The sequence below is a fragment of the Lactuca sativa genome, chromosome 7 (assembly GCF_002870075.4).
Source record: "Lactuca sativa cultivar Salinas chromosome 7, Lsat_Salinas_v11, whole genome shotgun sequence".
In the NCBI taxonomy this organism is placed as follows: Eukaryota; Viridiplantae; Streptophyta; class Magnoliopsida; order Asterales; family Asteraceae; genus Lactuca; species Lactuca sativa.
In genome coordinates, this window is record NC_056629.2 from 86,619,100 (window position 1) to 86,641,825 (window position 22,726).

Below are 22,726 nucleotides of genomic sequence, written 5' to 3' on the forward strand. Positions count from 1 at the left end.
GAAATAACTAAGACTGCGGATGCTGAAGACTTGATGACTGATTTGAAGTTCGATTTCTTTGATGAAGTTAATGAAGATCTGCGGTGTCTCTGATTTGAGTCTGAGAAAGAAGACCCATATGAAGCGTGTGTAGTCATCAACAATAACCAGTATATATTTCTTATGATGAAGAGTGGCTACGGTTGAGGGACCGCTGAGATCAATGTGTAACAGCTCCAGTGGTTCAGAGATAGAAGAATCCATTATCAGAGGATGACTTGCTTTTGCTTGTTAGCCGCATTCACACACTGGACAAAGAGTATCATTGCTGAATTTGAGAATGGGAAGACCACGGACTAGTTCTCTTGTGACGAGGTTGTTGATGTAGCGAAAGTTGAGATGAGCTAGCTTGTGGTGCCATAGCCAGCAGACTTCGGATACAACTTTGGACAGAAAACACAGCTGCGGTTTGCCAATGATGAGAGAAACATCAAGAGGGTACATCGTGCCTTCACAGCGTGATTTGATTAAGCAAGTGTTGCGTTCACTCGTCATTATGTAACAAAATTTATTGTCAAATTCAGCACAATGTCCTGCTTTACATAGTTGTCCAACATTGATGAGATTGTGTTTAAGACCTTCTACATAAGCAACTCTCTGAATGGAAAAGTTCCCCGTAGTGAGAACATCGTAACCTCGGATGACACCGTTTGCATTGTTGCCAAACGTGACATTTCTACCATTGCATATAGGCCTGAAATCCCGAAGGTACTCTAACCTCCCGGTCATGTGCAAGGAGCAGGCACTGTTAATTAACCATTCTTCTTCTTTTTCCTCCTTGCACAAAGCCTGAGAATTACACGGTTAGTTTAGGCATCCAAACAAGTTTGGAGCCAGGGACGATTGATGCATTCTTAAATGATGCATGGTCCGAGGTTGCATGGACATGACTTCTGTCAACTTTTAGACCTAATCCTGGGTGTTTGTTTGAATTATTATGAGGTTTTTGAAAAGTTCGAGATTTTTGACTTTTATTTGACTTGTCATGAGATAAAAACTTTTGACAGCTGCATTGACATTTACAATAAAAGGGTTTGTCACTGAATCTGACATTGTGCTTGGTCAGCGGTTTATGGAGTGAATTGGACTTGAAATTGGTCCGAGGTGGGTAACTTTTGAAAGATTTGACATTTGATTTCTGAAAAGTTTGTTTTGAACGAGGTTTCGCACGTGGAAATCTTTGAGTTCCTCTAGCTGGATTTGGTAGAATTCCTTTCCACTTGTTTTGATGTGATTTTAAAAGTGTTGGAGTGGGTAAAATTCCTTGCCACTTTGGTTCATTTTGGGAATAGACATGAAAAACATAGTTTCTTACAAGTTTGACACCTTTTTGGGTTGTGTCAGAAGTAGCAGGAGTCACTTTTGAAACTGAACTTTCCTTTTTGTTTGTTTTCATGAAAGAAGAATTTTTTGAAATGTAATTTGTGAGAACAAATTTTTCTGGACTCCTGGATTTTCGAATTCTCACATGTTTCTTATTTTTTGAAAAACTTTGTCTGTTTTTGTTTCGAGATCTAATTTCTTCTTTGAAAGCTCTTTTTGCAAAAAAATTTGGTGAACCACAGTCATTTTTATTCAACTGCGGTTTTCTGAGATTTTTTGAACAATTTTGAAAACGCGGACTAGAATCATCAGAACTTGAGGATTCTGGGATTTGAGAGCATTGACCTACTTCAAAATTTTCTATAGGTAATTCGTGAAAAATCAGTTGAAGAGTTGTAGTTCCTTGAACTGAAGAGTTGCAGTCATTGTTGTTCAACTGCGGTGAAGATGATTTGACTACCGCAGAGTAAGTTCTTGACGAGACTGGGGTGGGACATTTCTGGGAGAATTGACTATAGTGTGGAATACTATGGTCTAAGGACAAAGATGGAAAGTCTTTTGATAATTCGAGGTTTTCAACAACAATTTCTTCATCAACTTCGGATGAAGTTTGAGAATTTGAATGAGTGGTGCCACCGATAGGAGTTTGATCACATGTGTGACTAGAATCCTCGGGCACAATTTCCTCAATGACACAATTATTGCTTAAATTGTGCAATCTACCGAAGTGATTTTGATATCTTCGGGAAAAGTCTTGTCATTGACAGGGAAATGAAATTCTCTATCAGGAGGGACATACACTTTGTCTTTGTTGAACTGGGGTGAGGAATCTATTGCGGTAGGATACCCATTTGACCAACCCCAATTATATGTATTGTCCACGGTTCCATTATTTACCAAATTTTCAATAGCCTCACTTTCATTAAACAATTTTCAATTAAGAGATTCGATCATACAATTTCTCTATGAGCTAAATCTCTTTGATTCAAGGCTATCTGTAACTGGGTTTCACTTAACATTCTAGCATCTCTCTCTAACTCTAGATCCTTCTCTAACATTGCCATCTTAAGTCTCTTGTTATCCAGTCTTCCTCTCACATGGAAGATCTCTTGGGACGCAATATTCTTCTCATCTAGGGCTTTGTTATAGTCTGTAAGGACGGTAGCACAAGTGTCATTAAGATCATCTATGTAGGGTTGACAGTCATGCATGCTATAATTTAAAGTTTGGATCATGAGTTTTACCTGTTCAACAATGCTTAGAGTCCCATCTTTTTCCATGTAGCAGTAGTTTTTGTTAAACATTTCTGAACCATCATCATCCGCAGTGGCCAGCATGCAGATTTTCCCTTTTCCCTTAACACTGCTGATGGACTCTTCTTCATCCCTTGATGACCAAACTTGATGATCTCTTTTAACTTGAGACACATATGCCCTTTCCTTTTCTTTTTCTTCTAACTCTTGAGCCATTCTAGGATAGAATGCTCTATCCTTGACTACGTTGGCCTTATAGTCTTTTGCGAAGTGATTTTCTTTGTTGCATTTGTGACAAATCACAACATCAATCTTGTCTTCTGATTGAGTACCAGAGTCATTGTTCTGAGGAGACTGTGGTATCTCCTTGGGTTGATTGTTCTGAGAGCCTTTAGGATACCGAGAGTGGTTGTTCTGAGAACCGAAGTTACGATTGAATGGAGGTTTGTTGAATTGTTGATTCTTGCGGAAAGAAGAAGGTGGTATGTGGTTGAACTGTTGGCTAACTAGAGCAATAGCCTTCTGAAATTCTTCTTCATCATCGTACTCAGAATCTGCTTCGTATGACTGTGGTGGGGTGTCATACGATGAAGAGTAAGGTGACTGCGGTGGAGCTTGTGCTATGAGGGCAAGTGGTCCTCTGAAGTCAGCACAGTCTTTGAGCACAGTGGATTCTTGTGCTTGAAGTTCACCATAGAGTTTGTAGAGTGATAAATAGTGAATCTTCCTGTCACCTTGGACTATCATTTTGGCCATAGTCCAATGTCATCCTAAGCCATTAAGGAACTGGAGATTGGTTTCATGATTCTCGTGGATGGTACCAACGTTTGATAACTTTGTCACTATCAGGTTGAATCTCTTGAAGGAGTCTTCCATACTTTCACCAGCATGAGCTTTGAAGTTGTTGAAGTCGTTGAGTGCGGTAGTGAGCTTTTTATCTTGTGCTTGTTCTGAGCCTTCGTACAGGTTTTGAGTACATCCCAGATCTTTTTTGCTGACTTGCAGTTTATGATTATATCAAAGTTGTCAGGAGCGACACCATAAGAAATTCCATAAAAATCAGTAGCATCATTTTCCATTTTATCGAGATCATCCTTGGTAGGACGGCTCATGGTTGGTTGACCTCCACCTAGCCTGGTTGCTGCTCCATCAATTTGAACTGGTGTAAGGACTGGAACATGTGGTCCTTCTTCCACAGATCGTCATACATCTCTACCCAGTCTTCTTAAGTACCTCTCCATTCTTTGTGACCAATGATGATATTTATTTGCTACCAGTATTGGAGCTCGGTTAGAACCACCAACACTATTGGAGACGTTCAAGGATAACGATTGTGCCATTTTGTTTTTCTTTTGTTTTTTTTTTTGAGAAATGAGCTTTAGTGGTATAGAAGGCTTAGTGAGAAAATCAGAGCTCCGATATTCAAAAAGCAACCACTTTGGCTCTGATACCAATTGTTGAGAGAAAAACTTGGAGACACACTTGAACAAACGTTAGTACAAGTATATAGCGGAATAGAGTTAATCTCAAAGGATCAAAAGCTCAACAATAATATAGTTAGATAGTTAGTTGTGGAAAGTAAAGAAATGTAAATGACAACAGTTGTTATATCAAGAATACACTTAAACAGATTCATAACAAGGAATTCATTCACTCTAAGCTAGTAAGTGAGATCAAGTTTAGTGATTAAGTCTAGAAGACTTGCTCCGAAGAGAGGTTATGTTCCAGTAGCAGTTCGAGTGTGAAGAGTAATAAGATGAAGAAGATAACATAGAAAAATATATTCATAAGTTAACAGTAAGAAGTAGTAGAAAGGAGTTGTAGTAAGAAGTGTTTTTGATACAAGAGAATGAGTCTCTATTTATAGAGATTCAGAAATAAACTACTCTATAAGAAGTCGTGCAAGGCATACTGGACAATAGAGTACATTACATAAGATAAGTAAAAGAAATAACTAAGACTGCGGATGCTGAAGACTTGATGACTCCGGATGCTGAGATGATTGCGGGAGCTGAATCGTTGCGGTAGAAATGAGACGGTTGCGGTAGTTGAGTTCAAGAGGGTCACTTTTATGATTGAACACTTTGTGTTATAAATAAATGATTTCAAATCACGATAAAACGATTTTAATGCATCAAAAATATTCCAAATATTGAACTCTTTTATAAACTTATATTTTTCCCAAATATTCATATTTGCTTATATACATATATATATATATATATATATATATATATATATATATATATATATATTAAAATAAATAAGATTTAAAAGGCTTAGGACTAATAACTCATTCTAGGTCCTTTTCCTTGTTTGGATGTGGAGTTATAGTACCGGTTATTTGTTCGGAGGTCATTTAAGTTTTACTTATATATAAAATTGTATATGTATATAAATATAAAAGTTATTTCATTAAGTTTAAATTACCCTTTGTAACATGTTGAGCAAAGGATTAGATGCAAATATAGTTATTTACCAACTCATAAAGTACATATAAATTATAATAGGTGTAATTTATGTTACATAGAACAATAATTCATGATTTAAGTATACAAGAATACACTGTTTTACATGAAACAAGGGTTTTAATTCAAAACAAATCAAGGGTTTACATTTGTCAAATACATGTTCAGAATACTAATTCAAGAACATACGGTCAATCATTTATTTCAGAATGATTGGGTTTTCGTAACTGATATACATGTAACATTTATATGCTTTTTATGAGACATTCAATTCAGGTTGTTTAATTCATTTTAGACAACCAAGGTAAAGCCCTGACATTATAACCAGAATCTCCAGTCCGGGCATCGAAACAATTTGTGTGTAGATCTATATCGGGATTGACAACCCCGCACTCAGGCTGCTAGCTACAGTCAGGCATACACGCTAATGAGTGGCGATTGTTATCAACAGTTTAAATGCTCACAAGGCGTTTGTTTCAGGCATTCATGTCTTAGTATGGTTATAATAACTCATTAAAAAGATATTAACAACACGTTAGTGCATAAACAACTAAACGTAAGTACATCTTCAAAGTACCACTTTACAAAATACAAAGTACAATAATATACTACAGTTTTCAATAACAGCTGGTGAAGCCAGGCACACTCTCAGTTACAAGTTTTACAAATACACTGGTTTACAAATAGGAAGGTTTTATGGGAATAAAACTACTTTTCACATACCATAGAAAATATGGGATTTTCTAGAATAGTTTTGATATTCAAAATACAAAGACACCCATTCAAAAATAAAGACTTATGTACTCACTCAACTTATTGTTGCTACTCTCTTTTCAAATTACTTGTATTCTCAAGGAAATAATAATAGGTACTCCCCGAGCTTTTTGAGAAGATGGAGCCATTATGAGTCATATCTTCTTCTTTTGTATAACTATTTTGGTTTCAATATACAATGATTGAACACATGTAAATATTATACTTTTAAATACAATGGTTGTTTGTACTTTGATTACTATGATCCATGTGTTGTGATACTACAAACGAAGTCCTCCACCCTGGGACATTTCCGCCGTCTTGTTTGGGGGTGTGACATAAAGGACCCCTTAGGCCCCAAAACCATGGGTAACTGAATCCTTAGGGTTTCTAGACGTTTTTGGGTGCCTCATCTCTTCTCCTTCTTCATCTAGTTGGTTAGTGGTGTTTCTGACTCCATTAGAGGTGTAGCACTTGAGGGACTAAGCTTTCTGAAGCCAATCAAAGCAAGGAATTGATTGTTATTACAATATAACAATCAAAGGTAATTACTAAAGCCTTATTTTAGTTCTTATATGATAGATCCAGGGTTTATAGCTTTGGATATTCAATTGCATGTTCATTAGACAAACAAGATCCAAAAGCTATTAGGGTTTGCATGCACACCATTGGATTGATGTTTTGTTTAAAACCCATCATATTATACCTCATTTCTTTGACAAAGTTACAATGAATTCCTATAATCGAGCTATGACTGTTGATCTCGAAAGAAATAATGCGACGCTTCATCGGACGTCACAGTGGTAGGAAAGTTATGCTTGTTTAGACTTGTCGTCGGTTTGTAGCTAGTAACCACAGGTGGGAGTGTTAATGTCATATAGATCTATACAAATATCTCTTGCTCATTTAAGAATTAACGATTATCGGTTGGGTGCTAGCTGAATATCAATCAACATGTTGATGGACCTTGCCTCATCTAACTCTTGTCATGGGGGTTACCCTGGTCAGTCGTGTTGTTTCTCGCGTTGTGTTTTATACGAGATACTAATATATATATATATATATATATATATATATATATATATATATATATGTGTGTGTGTGTGTGTGTGTGTGTATTTAGTGTGTTTTTTTATAGGGTAGCCAAGAATTTAGGCAATGTCACACTAGTTACTAAGCTTATCCAAAGATGGCTATAACAACGATTTTTAGCATTTCCTGACAACCAGCCAGTGTGGTAACTATGTATGATCTTATCTATCATAGTGGTTCAACATAAAAACTAGGCATAATATTAGCTAATGAGTTTGGGAAGAGTAACTACCGACCTAATATTATCCAAATGATATGTGCATAATTAACCAACTATAATTAGTGATAACTAGGTATAGTTGTAATTCAGACATGTATTCCCCCCGAAAAGATGAACTTACTTGTGAGTTTGAAGACGTTGGTGTAGGGTAGAAACCACATGTTTGCGCTTCGAGAGGTGATTGGGTCGATGAAACACAGGGCGATCTTATAAAAATCATAACTCCCACACATGATGTCCGCTTTAGGTGTTCATTTCTTCATAATTCATACTTGAAGTAGTACTACAATTGTCTAGTCGGTAAATTTCTCAAAAACTCAACCAATCTCCTTGTTGTTTTCGTCGTTGTAACTTTTTCATTACAGCAGATATAAATTTACCATCAATGTTATATCTCATCCTTATTGTTTCAGATTCTTATGAAATTTATATTTATGGAATAGCAGTAGCTTATGGAGTCGAATATTGTAGTGGTTACCTAACCGAGTATGAATTATAGAATCAGAATCATATAAAAACAATGAACACGAGATCTAAATAATATATGTTTGGCTCCATTAAGCTATCAATGAGTACAAAGTGTTTAGACAATTACATCAAAAGTTCTTTTTTAACTCTAGTACTGATCAACTATTTATAGGGAACTAGAAAGCATACAAAAAATATAAGGTACTAGACTTGAAAAGCTTCGACACTAAAGTACCCTTATAATAATATTACATACTAACAAAACTATCCCTTGACCTTCGACACCTCACAACTAATTTTGACATCAACATTCTCCTCCTTTGTGAGAAGTGTCGAACCTAGGTCAATAACATATGGATAGCTTGATGCATCGAACTCCGAATGTCTGCATACCAATTGATCACCTACTTCAATTCAACCTTATCTCAATCATTATTCTTCTTACAGTTATTCATGCGAACAATCAAGTTTATATATTGTGTAGTAGTATATCTTTAGACATCGCATGATTGGAAAAAAAAAACTTCGTCTTCCTTCCCTTCTTGCTTTTACCCACAAAGATTATCCCAAGTGGCTTCAAATAAATTTCTCCATCATCATAAGGCCTCAAATCAACTTTAATCTTCAATAATGATTGAGGTACAATAATATCTCTACCCATCGTCAAAGCTAATTCGACATCTGTCAAGGCTAAACAATCATAATAATTGTCGATGAATAGCTTGATATGATCACGACCCAGCTAATTCTTTATTTGTTCCCTGAGGTTTCGTTTCATCATTGACTTTAAGCATCTTCGCGACAGAGATTAAATCATTCAGATTCATAAGAGGGAAATCAACAACAGTATACGTTAAAGTGGTATTGTTTTCTCTGACCGCATGATATCGAAAATTTTGAAGTACATCCTCACATAGAACATCTTTGGAAATATTGAAAATTCGAACTATCTTGACAAGCGACCAAATTTCTTCTTCTTCTTTCCCAAGTACAGCATGAAATCGAATCTTTAGTTTCTTGTACTATTCCTTATCTTGGAACTTGTCAACAATCTGATATTGAGAAGTACTAAACATCATCTTATTGATGGGAAGGTCCAACTGGTTCATGTTCGAATTCTCAGTTACATAACTCTTCTTCGGTTTCTTCTCAAAGTCATGTATTTCACAATATACTACCATAGCTTCAATGTTCTCATAGCTATGTAGTTTCCTTGGATCACCTTTTTTTAAAGTTGGAGGATCATTTTGACGAAGCCTAAGAATGCTTTGAATATGTCATTGTTTGTCCATTTCAGCTTCAATAGCTGCTTTTCTTTCTTCCATCGCCAGTTCAACACTAACACCCTTCCCTTTGCCTTTATCAGTTTCAGTAGGCTTAGGTCTCGAAGAAGAGCTAGGACCACTGGAACCACCAATAATAATCCCTTTCACCAAATGTCTTGTTGTTGTTGTTGTTAAAATAATCCGACCAGTCTTCTTTTGCAAAGTTGTTGGAATTTAAGTAGTTAAGAATTTACCCACCACTTTCGCATCTCCACTTGTCTTGCCAGATGCTCCTTCGCCTTTACTTACAACAACATTTTTTCTTTCTCCCCCTTGCACCACTATGACAACGGGTGGGGCATCAGTTGGTAGTAAGTTTAGGAGTTTCGAAAGTGGAGCCAATTCAGATTGAATTTTCAACTCAAGCAAATGAAACTTCTGAGTTAAAAACTTAGGAATGAACAAAGATGAAGAACCAAACTTCGAAACCATTTCTTTCAAGTCAACCAAAAGCGAATCAATCTTCCCAAAACTCTTTGAATCAACCTCAGCCTTTACGTCTATCTCTGGAAGCATAGAATTATAACACCTAACAATTTTTGTTACACACCAACAATAATATCTACCTTCGTAAGAATAGAATAATAATTGTGTGTCAAATCCTCTATCTCCTTTTCCATGTCAGGTCATTACTCTTCAATTTTGCAATTGACATATTCACGAACATTCTTTACACATTGAACGAAAAGCACATGACGTTCCCTCGCAACAACTTTTAATTATTTGAATTCGCCATTAAAGGCCGTAGATGACCCTTAACTCGTTATTCTTGTCAACCTGATCAAGTTTACTTTGAATACGAAGCTCTTGAGCTCTTAGAATGATAGTAACTTCTATACCAGACACCAAATGCTTACCCCTACATCAACTTGAAGTTGGAGTAAATAATTGAGTTTTCAGCTCATAATCTTGAACTGTTTCCCAGACATCGGCATATGATCGGGAATATTCTCCTCCTCAGGAACAAATTCTATGTCAGCAAACGAACCTACAAACCCTCCATCATCTGTTTCATCATCATTAGCTGTTCTGGGTTCTTCGATGGATTGGGATGGAAACAAACATTTAATTGGTTGTCGCATGATTTTATCGAATGTAGGAGAACGAGTTATAGTAGAGATAGTGGAATGAAATGATGGTACAGAAGTGGTAGCATCAATGGTAGAAGTTTCGAAAGTTGATGAAAGAATAATATTCTGAGTACCTTGATGTTGATTATGTTGGGCTTCACTATTCGACACTCCATCACCCATGCTGAAATTTGTGTCCATATGAGATATATTCTTAGGGATTCCTGAAGTTTGAACCTCCTCAGTAACTAACTTGGTTTGTGAAACTTCGGGTGGTATGACGGTTGTTTTCTTAGGAGTGGATTTTTTTGCAGGATCACCTTGATTAGTGGTTGTGTCCACATTAGATGCTTTCACAGAGCCACCAAAATTTCCAATCTCCTCGAAGTTCAACTTGATTGGAGAATTCGTCGTTGGTGATGGATTACCCAAAATATCATCTCCAGAAGGAGATTCAGGAACAATTTCCTCATCCATTGAATTATTTTGAATGATTAACCTCCTCTGTTTCTTTTGTATCTTGGAGATATTCTTAGCCATATCCTTAGCATGCCTTTTCCTTGATTGTGGAGAAAAGGTGTGGGTATTTCATGAATTACAACACCCTTTCAACCAATTTGAGGCTTTCTAACAAATGATGGTGAAAAACTTGTTGATCTTTTAGGAGAATGGTGTGGTTTATGAGCCATTTTCTTGAATATCTTTAATACTCCTAATTTCGAAGGTACCATCTCCTTCGAAGGAATTACAGTTGCTTTATCTACAGGCTTTGAACTTTTCTTCGAAGATTGTTCTCCTTCAACAACTTTCTTTAGAGACATAGCCACTTTTTCAACTGAAATGACTTTCAAAGGACTAAGTTGGGCATCCTTCTTAGATCCTCTTCGCTTCTTTGAAGGACCTTCTACTGTCTTTAGTAACAAAACCCTAGTCTCAACAGACATATTGATCTATTGCAAATAAGTCCCTAAAACATGATTGAAGGGATCAACCTTTTTCAACATTGAATCTGGAATTCGAGCAAAAATTGGAAAGAAAACTCAACAGTTTCTTCATTATCAGGCACTTGAATACCTTCCTTCTCATAAACAAACTAAGGTATTAGACTCCAGTACCTATTACAAGAAATCCCATCCTTGGAATCCGTATTCCCAATACTCTTTACAAATTCATCCCATAGTTGAGTAGCATAATCCACTTGTAAATCGTAATAAATTCCAGCCATCATTGCATAAACCTCCAAACTATTGGATTAGTGTCTAAGCCCATATCTATAACTGATATGTACTTGACCCGAGAGTAGCATGGTTCATTTGGGTTGCATATCATCAGTACAATTTGATAGGATAGACTTTTGAGAAGAGGTTATTTATGGTTTATTAATATATTATAAGTTCTAATATATTAATATGAAATTATATTATTTAATTAGTATTGATCAAGAATTAATTTGGAATTAATTTTGTGATCAAAAAAGACTAATTAAATATATGGGGATTAATTGTGTAAAGCATTCATTCTAATAAAGTAGGCCTATGATCAATAGTTCTTTATGTTGGGCTAAACCCATGTGGTGACCCATAGATACTCCATGGAGGTTAAAACCCATGGAGCCTAAGGAATGTGGAAAGTCATGAACGTTAGGGTTTGCATGGTGTAACCCTAATTAAGCCACACTATATAAGAACCGCTCTAGCTCATGAAATTGGCTACTAGTGGACACACAAAAGAGCAAGCCGATTTTGTGGCTGTAAGTGACCTCCTCTCAAGTTATCCTTTGTCCTAGGTGTGTTGTGATTCCATTTGAGGCATTCATACTATTGGTGCTAAGCTCTTAAAGGTTCAAGGCTTTCAACTACAACAAAATGTATGTCATCTAACTAGAATTTTGTAGTACAAATACTCCATTGTATGCTAGTTAGGATGATGCTTTGTAATATTGAAAGTTTGCATGTATATTAGAGAAAACATAGATCCAAAGCATTTAGGGTTGCATGTACACCTTAGGAGTGTTAGAATGCTCAAAACCCTTCAGTGGTATCAGAGCCTAGGCTTGTTTTTCTATATACTTGATGCTACTTGCTTTAAAATGCTTTAAAAATTAATTTTTTGCTTTCTGGACAATGGACTCGCCGAGTCCACCGGGGGACTTGCCGAGTAACCTCACAAATGTAACCAAGTCGCTGAGTTAGTTCATGCACTCGACGAGTTGGTGCTCCATGATGCAGATTTTCGAAGTTTTTTGCTAGAATTGGACTAGGATCGTTACCTTAAGTTGTTTTTGAACTTATAAACCTGTTTTTGATGTGGTAATGATCATGCTTATCCAATTTAAAAGATAATTGTCAAAGTGTCATGCTTTGTATTAGTTTATATGGTTAGGCTAATTACATGAAATTTGCTTGATGTGAATTGTCTTGTTCTTATGAGTTTAATTTAGATCATAGACAAAATTGTTTGATTTTTGTAAGTTACAATAGTTGATCTAAATGTTTTGGTGAATTCCATAACTTGTCCTCAAGTTATGGAAAATGAAAAGTTTTCTTTTAAAGTGATCATTAAACTTATACGTTATGAACTTGAAGAGTCTTTTTCCATAAATGTTTTTATGAACCCCATAACTTGTCCTCAAGTTATGGATTTTCAAGAATCTTTTCATTAAAGCCTATATTAAACTCATAAGTTATGGATTCCAAAAGTTTTTGAATTGTTCAAAAATTTCCCTCAAGTTTTGGAATTTGTAAATGTAAAAGTCTATCTTTTGAAACATTTAATTCCAAACCCTAGAATTTTAATAGTTTAAAATTCAACCCTTATACTATTATAATATTATAGGTTTATTATTTATATATATGTATAAGAGTAAGGTCAGTCTTACCGTTAGTAGGCCTCATTCACGAAACCGGTCTATAAGGGGGGGGGGGTATAAGTTTACTGCCTAGAAAATGGCAGTTTAATGGGTGTCCACTCTCACCCACCGCTTCCTTGACTGGTGGAGGGTCATTAGCAGAACGAGAGTGACAGGACATTTAAAATATCATTAAAAGTATAATGAAATACTAAGTAACTAAACACTTATAAATTCTCAATCTTTAATTAAGAAAATGTGAATTTGGTGCTAACCCATGAAATTGCACTTTGCACCTTGTTAAGTTGTTAATGGAGTGTGTGTGCTTAACCGACACACTAATTTGGGACTGATAATGCATGGAAAAGGGTAGCTTGATGTTAATCATAGATCAATAGAGCGTGTGTGGTTAACCGACACATTGATTAGGTGGTCATAACATTTGGTGTACTAATCTAATTTACATGGTTATTCACACCTTGTTTGTGATCCTCAGCATCCCAGTCACTAACTTGAAGGGTACAATCGAGATTTAAACATGCGATTGAATGTTTCAATGACTCTCAAAGGATCTAGGAATTTCCATTCACTTAATACCTAAAATTCTTTTTCCTTTTTCGTGATGGAAATCGGTAAATCATCATTTACCTACCTTCAAATATTTTGCAATTGGATTACGGCTTCCCTCTTCCAAATTGTAAAATGTTGTGTTGGGTCCTAGCCTTAATATTTTATTTGGGTGTTAGATTAAGGACTTCAATCACCTAACTTCAATTTCTCCCATTGTAGATGTCTAGTTCAGAAAACTATGGTCTTCCCAAATCTTTTGAAACAAGCTTTCCTCCTAAAGATGATGTCCCACAATTGGATCGTGGAAGTCATACTCCACTTCCTCCACCTCCTCCAATTATTCTCCCTAACCCATAGGTTCAAAGACTTAAAAAAATTCAAGGTCACTCAAGCCCTACTTGCAATGAAACATCAAGATGGAAGGTCTGTGTGTACTCACGTCTTGGAGATGAAGTCATATATTGACAGGCTGAGAGTATTGGGTGTCCTTGTCTCAAGGAAGTTGGCGTTTGACTGGTTTATTCAATCACTTCCCGAGTCATATAGTTAGTTCATTAAGGACTACTATGTGATAGACCACGAAATGACCCTTATTAATCTTACCTATTTGCATGTTGCTGCTGAATCAACAATGATTTGGCGCACTGGAAAAGCAAATTTGGTTGGAAGATCTACTTCTCAAACTTCCGTGGACATTGGCAATGAAAACATTGGAAGCCCAGAAAATATTTATCTTCCTAATGGAAAGGGATCGGCCATGGTCAACCCGATTGACCAAAAGGAAAAGAAAAAGGCTAAGTCTGAGATAGTCCCGTGTACCATTCCCAAAGAGTCTATATGTTTCTATTGCCAAGAGAAGGGGCACTAGTTGCGAAGCTGCCCTGACTGCCTGAAAGATCTGAGATAAGGTAGAATCGAAAAGTTTGACTTTGCTTTAAGTAAGTCCACTATCTAACTCTATTAAGTTCCTAATTGGTGATTCTTACTAGATGATGTGACTAGGTTGCATTTTGATGTTTTGTAGGATCATGCAAAAGAAAGGAAGCCTAAAAGAAGAGTATGTTGAATCTAATCACGAAGATGGATTTCAGTCGCATGGTTCGATGATCGGATTTTTGAGCTGATACTTAAGAGTTATGATAGATTGTTTAGAAATATGTAGTAACATAGTTTTCATTTGTGATTGCATTGTCAGGAAACGTTTTTCCATATTTTATAAATAAATAAAATTTTGTTTTATTTTATTATATCTCCTTGCAATGGCATTTATGAAAATTGATGTTTGTATGTTTGTATGTTTAGCGATGGGATTTGATTCTTTCATTTGTGGTAGTGTCTAAATTTACCAAATAAGGAAAGATTCTCATCACCAAAGTTTCAATTGGACATAAACTTGGAATCATGAAAGTTGTATTGTATGATGAATGAGAATTTTCACCTTTAGAAAAATTAAGACTGATTCCTTGGTCACATGTATATGTGAGTCAAGTGAACGACTAAGGGACCGACTACGCATTCTTGTGCACTGGTCGAGGCCCACCACAAAGATCGATAAGACTGTTCGTTATGATTTACTAAAGATTAGTAAATATGGTTATGCTTACAAGTTTAAATATAATTTTGAACATTGGAAAAGTTTAAATGTATGGCAGAACGAATGAGAACTCAAATTAGGCAAAAAGATAAAAGTTTCTCCAATCTGAAAAGATGGGAGAGTACTTTAGTATTGTGTTTTATGATCATCTTAATGATTATGCAAAACCATATCACAATTGATCCTTTAAGGTCATCTTAGTGCATTTCTATTTCTAAGAAGAGGAATCATGAATTATTGAAATGGTTAAATCTAGAATATGAGTCATACTTCTTTCCAAAAACAAGTCTTAGAGTCATACTCCAAGATTGAGCCTTGAGTGACATTAAATTAAGAACGTTTGTAACACTTATCAAATGAAGAGTAAAAGCTTTTTTACTCTTGTACATTTGAAATTGGTAAGTTGTGATGTCTTTGTAAGGACAAAGACTAACTAAGGCCAATGGTGTGAAGTGTTAGTCTTGATTAGAATTTGCACTAACTCTTGAATATTTGTTTGTCAAGGTATGGTTCATGACAAGAGAATCTTATATTTCAAGAGGTCAGTGGGAGTCTTAAATATTTTGACAAGTTTCAAGAGGTAATCAAGAATAAACCTATTGTTAAACACTAGCACACGACTTGAGGTTTGTAACCTATCGTGTTGACATATTCTTATTTATGTGCCCATTCCAGTTAAAGTTGACTATCCGTATGACTTCTACGAGTTCTCAATTGTTTGCATATGGCAAGGCACCTAGATCAATGAAAGTTTCATTGATCAGTATGGGTGAGATGCTTAACAACTTGGAAAATATGGTAGACCCTTTTGCTGCCAAGAGGCAAGTAATTAGGATTGAACAAGTTCAATCCATATGATTTTGGATTTGTCACTAACCTCGTCTTTTGATTATGGTTTGACAAATTCACATGGATAGGAACACATACACCATAAAATCAAAGTGTCATAAGGTTTCTCTCTAATTCATGGAAATGATTGTGAGGAAACGATTTCACTAAGTAGATAGCAGTTGTGATATTTGCATTCTAAAATTCGATTATGATTACGGAATCCCTTTTCATAACTCGAATTGTGAGAAATGGAAAAAGGTCTAAACCTTTGAGACTTATTGTTGTAAGTTCTTAATTATTTAGACACACATGTGAGCTATCTAAGGAAAGGTGTATGAGTTTGAGAAGCCTAGATAATGTTTTGTTAAAGGATCTCATGCCAAAAATCTGAACTTTGGTAAGAAAGTCAATGAAGCATTAATTTCTAGAAGTCCGACTTATTTCTGAATACTTGTTAAAGCTAGTGGGAGCATAAGTGCTATGCTAGTAAAGTAATGATTATTATGCTAGTGGGAGTATAATCAATTATGATGAATGTGGCAAGTTAACAATGTTAATTATAGAAAACAAAAGTTTCAATTTTCAAGTTGCAGAGTTTGAAAAGTTGTTTTGCTATAATTAAGGGAGAGGAAATTATACTTCATTTCAAATCTAAAATCTTAGATTAAGATATTTTAATCAAATTTAGTCATGATTATGTTAATTTCATTCTCAAATTCGATTGTGATTACGGTATCCCTTTTTCATAATTTGAATTATGAGAACATGGAAAATATAAATATTGTAGCAAAAGACAGGTTATGTATCACGTCTTTATGAATCGTGTCCAAAATGCTTCGGTATAGGATCGATTGCATGTGTTATAATATTTATACATTCTAAAATTTTCCAAATGCCTAGGGCATTAAGAGGGAAAAAGGAATAGAACTGGATATGACTAAAGCGGTTAAACAACTATTAAGGATAATTTAAGGTTCGCCAAGGATTGGTCGCTTGTAGTTGGAAGTATAAAAATGGATGGACCATATTGACATATTCTGAAAAGGTGGAACTTATTCCTTAAATATATGTAAGATTAGAAAACTTAATACAAGAAGGATGTTCAAAGTTATGTACTTTGAATTTGAGAGTTCGCTTCCTTGGAATTGTTTTGTTGTCAATATCCATTGGAATACTTTGTAATGTCTATTGCCAATTCTTTGTGACTTTTGTGCATAGTCATTACAAGAGAATCATTGAATATAAGTTTAGAATCTAACAAATTACACTAAATGTCAAGAATTTTATATTCTTACATTTAGGGATTATGAAATAGGCATCATTGAAATATTGTCAATTGATCTATTTCATAAAGTAAAGACCATAGACAAACATAGTGTGCATGCTTGGAGCATGGCATAACTATTGTTTAGACAAACATAGTGTGCATGTTTGGAGCATGTCATGAATATTGTTTTTTGATTCAAGTATTAAGTTGATTATTCGAAACATTATACAATGACTAATGAGAAACCAATATGGCTCAAAAGTTTTGGGGCCATATAGGATTAGTCTTATTCTTGTGTTTCACTTTGCATGTTTTGAATTCCCGAATAACTTAGTTATTCAAACCATCCACAACCGATCATACTTTGGAAGTAAGTATTAAGGCAGGACTGTCATGAATGGGTCTGTAGTTTGTCAAGGTGTTTTAGACATGGTTGCAGTGTTCATGAGTGCTCCTGGAATTAGATTCAATTATTGGATTCAACCCACACTCATTTGAATCACTTCATGGATTTTATCACGAGTGATCATCAGACGATAATATCTTATATTCTTCAAACGGAGAGGTATGAGTTGCAATTCACAAGTCGGTTGCACATTGATGATATGTAAACGCACCGGTAACTCGGTGTCATAAAACATATCATTGTGTGTGATTTGATGAGTAGATAGAGCAAGCATATGAGTCGAAGTTTATCCATTCCTTTTACCCTTGGAGGGATAAAAGCAATATCTGTGGGCCCCTCGATGATTTAGTGATGACACCCCTAAAGTGCTTAGCTAAGCCTGGACTGATTTGATTATTTCACGTAGTCGGTCATCATAAATCGGAAATTGGGAAACAACTGATGGACATATAGAATGATTATAATCCATGTCTCAGTCCATATGATATCTAAAATGGAGGAAAATATGATCCCTTATCTAATGGACGTGTCATTGACTAGGTCAGAGTTCGACAGCCGCTTTTAAGAGCTACAATTGCTAGTCGGGTTGTGGAGTCATACTTGCAATAATAGTTATTAGACTTATACAAGTGGGAGACTATTGGATTAGTGTCTATGTCCATAACTATAATTGGTATATACTTGACCCGAGAGTAGCATGGTCCATTTAGGTTGCATATCATTAGGACAATTTGATAGGATAGACTTTTGAGAAGAGGTTTTTTTTATGGTTTATTAATATATCATAAGTTCTAATATATTAATATGAAATCAAATTATTTAATTTTTATTGATCAAGAATTAATTTGGAAATAATTTTGTGATCAAAAGAGACTAATTAAATATATGGGGATTGATTGTGTAAATCATTCATTCTTAAAAAGTGGGCTTATGATCCATAATTCTTTATGTTGGGCTAAACCCATGTGGTAACCAATGGATACTCCATGGAGGTTAAAACCCATAGAACCTAAGGAATGTGGAAAGTCATGCACATTAGGGTTTGCATGGTGTAACCCTAATTAAGCCACATTATATAAGAACCCCTCTAGCTCATGAAATTGGCTACTAGTGGATACAACAAGAGGGCAAGCTGCTTTTGTGAGTGCAAGTGACCTCCGCTCAAGTTATCCTTTGTCCTAAGTGTGTTGTGATTCCATTTGAGGCATTCATACTATTGCTGCTAAGATCTTAAAAGTTCAAGGCTTTGAAATACAGCAAAAGATATGTCATCTAACTAGAATTATGTAGTATAGATACTCCATTGTATGCTAGTTAGGATGATGCTTTGGAATATTGAAAGTTTGCATGTATATTAGAGAAAACATAGATCCAAAGCATTTAGGGTTGCATGTACACCTTAGGAGTGTTAGAGTGCTCAAAACCCTTCACAAACATGCTTTATCCAACCCCACACTACGACCTGTTAAACACCAAAGATAGATTCCAAATAGGAAGTTCCAGATACAAGGCAACCCTGATTTCTTGAACTTTCTAGTGTTGGTAAGAATAGGTTGATAACCCATCTCGTTGAACATGTAAATCACCTTCTCATTCGTAACCTTGTAAAAAGGTTCATAATTAGGTATGTTCAAAATCTGGGCAAAGAGTTTCTTTGACAATCTGAATATCTTATCATTCACTAGTTGAAACGTGATAATCTGCATCATTTTGCTGTATGTTGCTATAGAACTAGCATGAGCTAACCATGAAAGAGGAGCAACAAACGAATTGAACATGGCAGTCGATAGTACATAACTCTTAAGGGCAACAAGGAGCATCTGTAAATCCTCTAGATAAACACTTTCATTGCCTTCAACTTGATAGTTTGTGCTTTAGATCGTCATATGAGGTTGAGAAGAAACATCATCAATGGTTTGTGATTGATGAGCAACCATTGTTAGGGTTGTGAAAGAACTTCGGGAACAGAGCGAAAAGGATCACAAATCGTCTGAGAATCGTACTGTAAGCATAAAATTGGAAAGAAATCCCCAATTCCCTTTTTATATGTATGCGAAATTTGAATTCCAAACGGTTGTCATTAATAGCTTGCCATGTTCTCCTTGAAAATCGTACCAGTAGCCGTAAAGCTCCCCATGTTAAGAAAAGTGATGAGTACTTTTGCCTATAAACTCGTAGATTAATGAAACTGTCACATCATATGTATTTTCGAAAGTACCCAGTGGATAAGGACCAAAAACCTTTGGCATGGAGGTAGGGCTCTTTCACTTTTGGGTTTAAAAGTGAAGTCATGTGCCAGACTTGTGAAATCTTTAGTCTGAGTTGGTATTACTCAGAACCTCAAGGATTTTGTGTGTGCAATGTGTGCCAAAGAAAAAGATAAGAATCAATTTTTTTTGATTATATGGTATCGAAAATAAATTTTCGACTTAAAGGCAGTTAGATCCCAGGCAAAGATCACTTCGCTAAATATCAAAAGAGATAATCAACAACTTGTGTGTTATCCCATGAAATACAATCGAATACTTGTTAAGAAGTATTGAAGGGCATCTTTTGATAAGGCTTCATGGGTGGTTGAAAATTTCGTTACATGTCACAACAAAACATAAGTGTGAGAATTTGTAAGTGAAAATACCTGTTTGACCAGTGTAGTTAGTGACAAGTATGCTTTGGAAAACTTCATCAAGTAATAAGGAAGGAGAAACATACTCACACTTAAATCATACTCCACAAATTAAAATTATTCATGGATCTTGTTGGGCAAAAACGTTGTGGGTTTCAAACATTTTAGCAAGACCACGCAAAAAGAAAGAATATGATTTGGAGTATCGAGAAATTGGTACTTAAACAAATGTTTTGTTAAATTCTGGAAAAAAGTTCCCCGTCAATTCCTTATAGGTTTCGAAATATTGGGTTTCACTTTCATCATGGTTTAATGAATCCAGATCATTAACACAAAATGTTTAGATACCTATAACCTGGTTGGTTTATACCAGAGATGTCTAGGGTATGTGTCTTTGTGTGTTATCGTGAAAGAACTTTGAGATGAAAAAGATTGGTTTAAGAATCGAATGTACCTCTACTATATATGGACCAAGCAGTTAACTCTTAACTCTGATGAGAAGAGTAAGATAGCTCAGGAACGAATGTGAATACAGCCTGATTGGGAAGGAATCCTCAGGATCAGAAAGCAATTAAAGCTTTGAAACACATTGTCTTATGGAGTCTTGGGTTGACATGTTGCAACATGCTTCTAGGGAGATCTTAACTAGTAAAATGTCTCGAAAGTATACCTTTCCCTAAAGCATCAAGCATGTGGCATGAAAAAAATCTTCGCTAAAACCTACATAAGGAAAAATTAAACAAACAAAAATATTTTTGGATTTTTGATTTTTGAATGAAAAATTACAAAAATAAGAAAATCTTTCTAGTATTTTTGAATTTTGAAAAAGAAAGACAAAAATGAAAAATCTTTTTGTTGTTTTTTGTTTGAAAAGAAAAATAATAAACATAAAATATACCTAAGTTGCGAATTAGGTAATTATCAAAAGTAGCGAATAATTTTTCAAACCAATGTGTATGATGTCGAAAGCAAAGCATGTCAAAGCGTTGACTCTGAACAGTAACCGCTAAATCATGAACAGTTACCGTTGAATTGACATTTTTCCTCCTCTTTTCATTCCATCGAAATTAGTCCTGGAACTGAATTTGCATCGATCATTCCTAACCCATTCAATATTCTTACGAACTTTTTTTCATCTAATGGCTTTGCAAAGATATCAACAATTTGATCAGTTTTCTTTACAAAATGTAGTTCAACATTTCCATCTTCAACGTGATCTTTGATAAAATGATAACGAAGAGCAATATGATTTTTTTCGAATGTTGCACAGGATTGTGACAAACACGAATGACACTTTGTGAATCACAATACAACGGAATTTTATTCATGTTGATTGCATAATCACGCAGTTGACTTTGAATCCATATGATTTGAGAAGTACAAGTTGCAGCAACTACATATTCTGCTTCTGCTGTGGAAATCGAAACACAAGTTTATTTCTTCGATTGCCAGCTCACAAGCTTCCCATCCAATATTTGACATCAGCCACTTGTGCTTTTTCGATCAAGTTGACACCCACCTAGATCAGCATGTGATAATTCTTGAATGAAAAAACCTATTTTCGAAGGATACCACAATACTAACGAAACTGTGCCTTTGAGATAGCGAAAAATATTCTTTTCAGCAGTAAGATGAGGTTCTCTAGGATTCGATTGGTACCTAGCACAATTGCACACAGAAAACATAATATCAGATCGACTAGCCGTAAGTTATAGTAACAAACCTATCATGCTTCAATAGAATGTGAGATCAACATCTGGTTTATCCAATGAAGGACTTAGTATTGTTCCAACTACCATTGGTACTCGCAATTTCGAACTATTCATCATGCCAAACTTCTCAACGAGATTTTGTGTATATTTTTCTTGATCGATAAAAATTCTTTCTCTGTTTTGAAGAATATTTAATCCCAGAAAAATATTTATCTTCCCCATCATGCTCATCTCAAATTGACTTTTCATCATGTTCTTAAATTCTCTAGACACTTGAGGATTAGTAGAACCAAAAATAATATCATCGACATAAATTTCAACAAGTACTAAATGATCCCGAACATTCTTTTGAAAGAGTGTGGGATCAATAGATCCTTGTTTAAATTTCGAAGATTTTAATAAATTAGTAAGAGTGGCATACCAGGCACATGGACATTGTTGAAGACCATAAACAACTTTGTATAAATCATAACAATGATCAGGGTATTGACAATTGACAAAACCTGGTGGTTGTTCAACTTAAACTGTTTCTTCTAGAACTCCATTGATAAAATCACACTTCATATCCATTTGATAAACATCAAAATCCTTATGAGCTGCATAGGCTTAAAATATTCGAACAGCCTCGAGTCTTGCGATAGGCGCAATGGTTTCTTCGTAATCAATTTCTTCTTGTTGCGAATATCCTTTAACTACAAGCCTAGCCTTATTTCGAACAATGTTTCCTTCTTTATTTGTTTTATTATTAAAAATACATTTTAGCCCTATCACCGACAAATCTTTTGGTTTAGGAACTAGACGCCAAACTTTATTTCTTTCAAATTCAGCCAACTCAGTTTGCATTGAAACATTCCAATCAGGATC